Source organism: Lolium rigidum, chromosome 5 (genome assembly GCF_022539505.1).
Source record: "Lolium rigidum isolate FL_2022 chromosome 5, APGP_CSIRO_Lrig_0.1, whole genome shotgun sequence".
NCBI classification, from domain to species: Eukaryota; Viridiplantae; Streptophyta; class Magnoliopsida; order Poales; family Poaceae; genus Lolium; species Lolium rigidum.
In genome coordinates this window covers 180,093,194-180,100,187 of record NC_061512.1, presented here as the reverse complement: position 1 = coordinate 180,100,187, position 6,994 = coordinate 180,093,194, and positions in this window count along the sequence as shown.

Below are 6,994 nucleotides of genomic sequence, written 5' to 3'. Positions count from 1 at the left end.
ATGTTTAATACGAGTGGGACGGAGATGAAGTAGAGGTTGTCCACGCGGATGACTCAGCCGAGATTTCAACGGCTGGCATGAACGTTTGGGAGACGACAGGCCAAGAGCCACTCTCAGGCATCACTTTGGACGACTGCGAGCGCATCGACGTGACGAAGGACGGGGTTAGGCTGGTCTTATCCACCGGCCTGACCGTGTAACAAGAACAAAATCTATGGACGAACGTGGCAAGGCCGATCCTTGTGATCGGCCCCAAAAAATAAAAAGGGATAATCTTGTCTCAAGTACGTCACGTAGTTAGAGTGAAGCAAGACCAAGATGTAAACCTTCATTGAGCGATCCAATCAACATGGAGGCCGATTCCAGCAATCGGCCAAAATTATCCTCACCATACGTTCTGCCTGTGTTCAACGTCGATCTAACGGGCAACGGGTTTACATCGGCTGATGAGCTGGAAGAAGTCAACATTGGTCCTGACGGAGCCGATGTTCAAGTACAGTGCCTTGGCTAACTACAGAGCCGATATCTGCAGTTACCTGACAGATTCGGCTCGGGGGGCACCTAACCAGATGAACATGTGCGATGAACACGCGCGATACATGGACAGTGAAATATTGGGGGCCGATAGAAAAATCGGCCAGTAAAAAAAAATTCATGATATACAGCCGATGCACAGCCATCGACTCTAGTACAAATTACACAGGATCTACCAGCTGCGTGTGCAAGGCGCGGATTTCGGCCAAGTCGGTCTTCAGTTCAGCTTCGAGGCCTTCTGCTTCCTCGAGGGAGTGAACGATGAGAGCTTCCTCAGCTTCAATGAGCTGTTTTTGTTCCCCGAACCTTCTCTTCGAGGACCTCCAACCCTTTGCGCAAGGTCGCCAGTTCAGCAGTGCTGTCAGATGTGTCAGTTTTGGCGTCCAAGGCAGCCTTCTGCTCATTAAGCCGTTGGCATTGGTCTGCAATATCGGTTTTCAACGGAAGAAGAGATGATCGGCTCTGGTGTTTCTGCTGTCGGTTTGGCCAAGTTGGCCACCTTCTCAACTACTCTCATAGAAGTTGCTAGGACCAGCGTGGCGGATGGCATGGGTGTCTCATCGACTTCCCCACTGGAGGTGTCATCAGTTTGCAGAGGAAGAGGTTAGCCGGTAAGAACGACAAGGGGTCAGCATGCAAAATGAGCAGAGGAGAGGATGGAGTTACGTGTGATATCTCCTGGTTTAATGGAGAGGTTTGCGGTTCCTTGCGAGCTCTCTTGATTCATCGGTTCTTTGTTCGTAGGCTGCCCTGCCCTGTTTTGGTGGGAGTTTGGGAAACGGCAGGTTCAGGGGCTGACCTTTTCTTGGAAGCCGACGGTGGCAAGTCTGGATGGCTCTGCATGGTGGCTGTCTCAGAATTGCCCGAGCTCGAGTCCCTTTGGCTGGACTGTGTATCCTCACTAGAGTTTTCAGTGGAGGTGTGTAGAAGAAATAAAAGTATGCTGCAGAAGCCTAGAAGGATGAATGGAATCAGCCAAAGCGCGGGCGAAACTTACGTGCGAGCCTTCTTCCCCTGGAGTAGGGCTTTGGTGTTTCAGAGTCTTCCTGGCAGCTACTTGCCTCACCGCTGTTCTAGGCTCGGGGGGCAGCTGACCTAGTAGACACTCTGTTTTTGAAGCCGATTGAGGTGTCATCGGCTGGCCCTGCATCACAGCCTTCTTCAAAGGTGGTGAGATTTTGCAAAAGAGGACCACCGGAGCTGTTGGGGGGAATCTGTAAGGGGAGCCGTCATCATCTACAGGGTCTGGACCATCCTGTTGCTGCAACGAGATGAAGGGACATCATCGGCAAAACTATCTAACCTGAAGGAGACTGGATTTTCAAAACAGCCGATGAACAGCCATCGGCTTTAGGGTTGAAAGTATTATGGTTAGATATTAAATTACAGTCTGAATTTGAGGAGTGCTTGGATGACTGTCTAAATTGGTATTTGAGTCTGGCTTCATGGGCGTTTGAGGCGAAAAGTCCGATACGTTGCTATCGGTTCTTGGTGCGGCAAATGGAAGACTTGAAATTGGATAAATGAAGAGTCAAATTGGAAGAACAGTTCTTATTGATTCAAAGGAACGGCTTTACAAGAAAGAGCCGATGGCTCTCAAAAGGATCATCCGATGCCTAATGCACTACTACTACTAGTCCTATGCCACTAGTCCTAGTCTAAGGGCCGTTGCTGCCCTCGTCGGTGCTGTTGTGGCTGCCGTCGGCGCTGTTGCCGGCGGGCTCCTCGTCACTGCTGCCGTAACCTTCGGCAGGGGACCTGTACTCCTCCTCGTCATCATCGTCGTCGTCATCATCATCCGACCCGGCGCGGAAGCGCTTCATCGGCGGCTACTCGTCGGAGGAGGTGTCCTCCTCCACTCCCTCATCCTCCTCATCGGAAGAGATGTCTTCTCCCCAGAGAGCATCATCGTCGTCCTCCTCCTCCGAATCCCCATCAACGAGGAAATGAAGGTTGTCCTCCCCATCGGTCAGGGATTCATCATCCTCTGACCAGACGGAGAAGTCCCAGTCCGCCTCGTCCCATCGCTCCGGGGCGCGTATGTCCTCCGGCGTCGGCTCGCGGGAGGAGGAAGACCGGTAGGAAAGACCGGAGGAGGAAGAGGAGGAGGAGTCCATGGTGGAAGAAGGGTTTTTCGAGTACTACAGAGGAACAGAGGATGAGGAGGGGATGAAGAAGCAAACTACTCGATGCGGTTAAATCAAAGGGATATAGTGGAGATTCAATGCCACAGCAGTTTCCGAGGAAGTAGTGCCCCCAAAAAAAAAATTTGCCAGGTCACGCGGAGAAGTTGAGAAGGCAAGTCATCATGATGAAGGGTACTGCGACGGTTCTGCTCTGTCACGACATGACCCGACGAAGAAAAAGCAGAGTGATTTTGGAATTATCATTTCCAAAACCAGGGGGCATGTGTTATCACCAGAATTTGACCGGATCAGAGGTGGGCCGCGATTAAGATGGGCTTGAAGAATATACACGGAAGAAATACATGAATCGTCCTTGTATACAAAGTTTGGGCTAGTTTGCCCGTGTATCTGTAAATAAGTAGGATACGTGTCGGTTAGTTAGAATTTGGCTCGTGCACGGTTGGGATTATTCCCACGTTAGAAAGTCTACGGACTATAAATATGTATCTAGGGTTATTGAGAAAGACAACAATCACGTTCATCACAAACCAATCTAGGCGCATCGCAAACTCCCTTGTTTCGAGGGTTTCTTCCGCGTAAGCATCATGCTGCCTAGATCGCATCTTGCGATCTAGGAAGTACACGTTTATTCGCTGTTCATGCGTTGCTCGTGCTGAAGCCTTGTTGATGGCGAGCAACGTAGTTATCATAGATGTGTTAGGGTTAGCATTGTTTCATCGTATCATATGCTTTCGTCCATGCAACCCTTAGACGTCCAGCCGCCCTTACACCTATCTTAGGTGTAAGGGCGGCACCTCGCTTGATCATTATTTAGTAGATCCGATCCGTTATGATTGCTCCTTGTTCTTCAAGTATTAGTTTAATATCTGCATAGTTAGGCCTTGCAAACGGGTTGAAGGATCCAGTAGCATGTAGGGTGTAGTTTGCTAGCCCTAGATGAGATGTTCCGGGGATCAACTTCATGTTGGTTTTAGGCCTCGTCTAGGGTCGGTTTATTACCACCGTGCGTGGCTGCCAGGCTCAATCACGCGTAGGATGTTCCGATTATGTGGTGAAAACCCTAAATCATCGTAGGTCGTTTTAGCTTTATATTGATCAAGCAGGACCACCATGTGATCGTATACCTCATACGAATCATGGGTGGATCGGCTCCTTGAGCCGATTCACAGGACAACCTGAGAGCCGATCGAGGCTCGTATTTAATGTTTACGTGTATGCCATGCAGGAAGCTAAGCGAAGCAAATCCATCACCTTCCTGACCAGGTATAGGTCAGGTGGCACGCCCTTGCACCAGCATCGGACGTGTGTGCCGAGGCTTTGCGGGCCGTCGCTCGAGGGACCAGGGCCAGCCGCAGTCCTGGGAGCCTCCCGGCTCTACTGTGTTGCCCGTCGCTGCTCGCCGGTGGGTTTCTGACCGCAACAGCTCCATGCTAACAACTATCTAATGCCTTGGTTTTATTTTAGGACGGGCCCTTCAGAGTTCATTATAGTGTACCTTGGGCCAGCATATCATCAAACAGATTCAGGTTGGTGCATATTCTAGATTTTGAATATTTCTATATTTGATAAATACTTTTAGTATACTCCAGTTTTTAACATGATTACTTGAGATAATACACACATCAACACAGCTGCTACTTTAAGCCACAAATGCAGTTTAGACACTATCTGAATTCAGTTTAGGCAACCGAGGGATTCCTGCTCTAGGCGTTTTGTGACAGTGCGGTCCAGTAAACAGTGTCTTTGTGCAGTCATCATGCCCCTTATTAACCCTGATGCAGCATTCGGTTTCTTCACCTTATGTTTAGGCACCAAGTGAATTCCAGATATTAAGTCTTGTGCTTAGTTCAGATAGTTTGCAATTATGCAAACTATGGTGTGTCTTTGTACATGTTCATTTTTTCTTGTTGATACTTGATAGTGGAACGGCTGTGCAGTCTTGTGCATAGTTCAGATAGTTTGCAATTATGTACAGCGCAGTGAAGACAAGATATATCTCAGAGCTCGGGCTAATGGTACAGTTTACATGTTCTAATACACAAATCCTCTGAATTCCAGGCCTACTCGCTGGATTTTAACCTGCTCTGTGCGCCGCTAAGGGGCTGGAGTACCTGCACGAGAAGCTGATCACAGTTGATTTTTGTGATTCAGACTTGTTTGCATTACTGGAACTGAATTGGCTTGATCAATCAAATATAAAGTGCATCTACACAAACATTAACTGTTTCTGCATGTCAAGTCTCCGTTAGTGCTTTATGAATACTTTCAAGAATGTACTCCATGGTTCACTATACTGATTAGTTTTGCTCCTGCAGTACCCGATGGTTACTGAATAGTTTTGACCTTATAAATGGCATGCTGATTAGTATTGGATTTGTGCCTGTTTCCTCTCTCTATCCTGAGTTTGCTTGTTTTATTCACGTCAGCAGATCGTAACAACCTCTAGGACATTTTCTTCTGCCACAGCCTGAACAAACAGACTCGGTAAACTAAATTCTGGATGAAAGATCTTGTCTGTCAGGAACTGTGTTCAGCATAGCTGCCCTTCACGAAGAATTCAGCGTCCATCCGAAGAAGTTCATCCATCATATCTTCTGCTATAGGAGTCACAAGATCATCAATTTTGCCAACGTTCCTTTTCCTTTTCGTCTCTTGGCCAGACACTTGGTAACAATTTGACTCATGTTAAACTTGGGATAGCAGATTTTTATCATCATCATAGCAAATCTGTTGCCGGCAGATAGTTAAGCCCGCACAAATCCATGGATCCGAGGTGCATCCCGAAATTTCTCCATCAAAGCAGGAAGGGTTTCTGGCATCTTATTGCGTGGGAACATGGTGCCGTAAACTAAGGACAATGTCCTTGTACAGAAGTCGAGAAACTCACGGACCTGAGTCGCACGATCTTGAAATCTGACGATTTGGCGGGTACGTTCAGGCGTCACCCAAAAGTTGGAACCATGCTCTTCGGCAAGTCTGAGAAGCACATTGGATCGAGCTTCAACACGTTGATCCTCGGCAGCGGTATCCAAAAAAGAACATGTTTTCAGCGGCGGAATCAGAAAGGAAGGAAAAACATGGAGAATACAGATAATCATGGTCAAGTGAACAAGATATACCCGCCATATCCAAGCTGGAATCAAGCATTAGCTCAAGCATAAAATTCTCTCGTCGAGAAGCTTCGGCAGCCGCAGCAACCGCGCCCTCTTTTACAGCTATAGCATCCTGGGCTTGCTGAAGCGCAATCTTTTCCCTTTCCAACGATTTTCGAGACTGCTCCATCATTACAAGTGTTTGCTTCTTCATAGACTGCAACTGTTGGCGGAGATTTCTCAAATCTTGTGTGGATTCTTTATCCGCGGAATCTCCAATAAAGTCGTCACCGATAGATGTTTTCTTCGAGTAGGAGGAAGCAGGAAAAGTATCGGGAAGACGAGGATTTGCGGAGTAGTTATCAAATATCAACTGGAAAAGAAAATTTCAGTATCAATCATCAAGCAAAATAGATGTCCATTGATTTTCGGAATATTTACACGGCTATTACAAAAGGAGTCCTTAAAAGAACTACTACGGCAGTTGTCGCCAAAGCTACTGTGGCGACAACATCAAAAGAGACAAAGTCAAAAAAGGAAGACAGGGCACTCTACTAAACCTCCGGCTTCGACGAACTAGGAGCAGGAGTTGGCTTGCATCCAAGATAGGCGAGGATCTTCTTTGAGTTTGGCTTCGCAGCCTTAATCAGCTACTGCCACTTCTTGGTCTCCATCTCCTGCGTGTCGCCAACCCTAGTACAGTCGATATTTTGTTGGCTGTCAGCAACCAGGGCAATAGTGCCTTCAACGCCAACCTTCAAACCTTCTTGGCGAAGTTTGAGCCCAAGATCTTCTTGAGAATAGAAGCATTTGGCGAGAGCAAGAAAAGGCGCGGGTTCCTTCTTCTTCGAGAAGAAGTAAGGGTAGAGCTGCGACAGTCCCACCCCAGCTTCAGCAAGGCCTTCGCGTGCTTCGTCTCCATGAATCTCAAGGAGAGAAAGCGCGTCAAGAAGGGGATCATTGTCAGGATCTTCAAGTTCATATTCTTGACACGTTTTTCCTGCTGAGGCAAAATTTTATTGATCAACAAACAAGAAAAGAAAAGCAAGTTCAAGGAAATCAAAATAGTTTGGGCACTTACTGACAAAGCGACGGCTCTGCGACTCCAAGCGCCTGATAATTGCTTCTTCGCGAGCAGATTGTTCGGTTACATCCTCGCTCAAAGAAGTTTCCGCGTCATAAAGCCTTTTTCGAAGGTCTTCGATAGCGGCAGCATCTGCT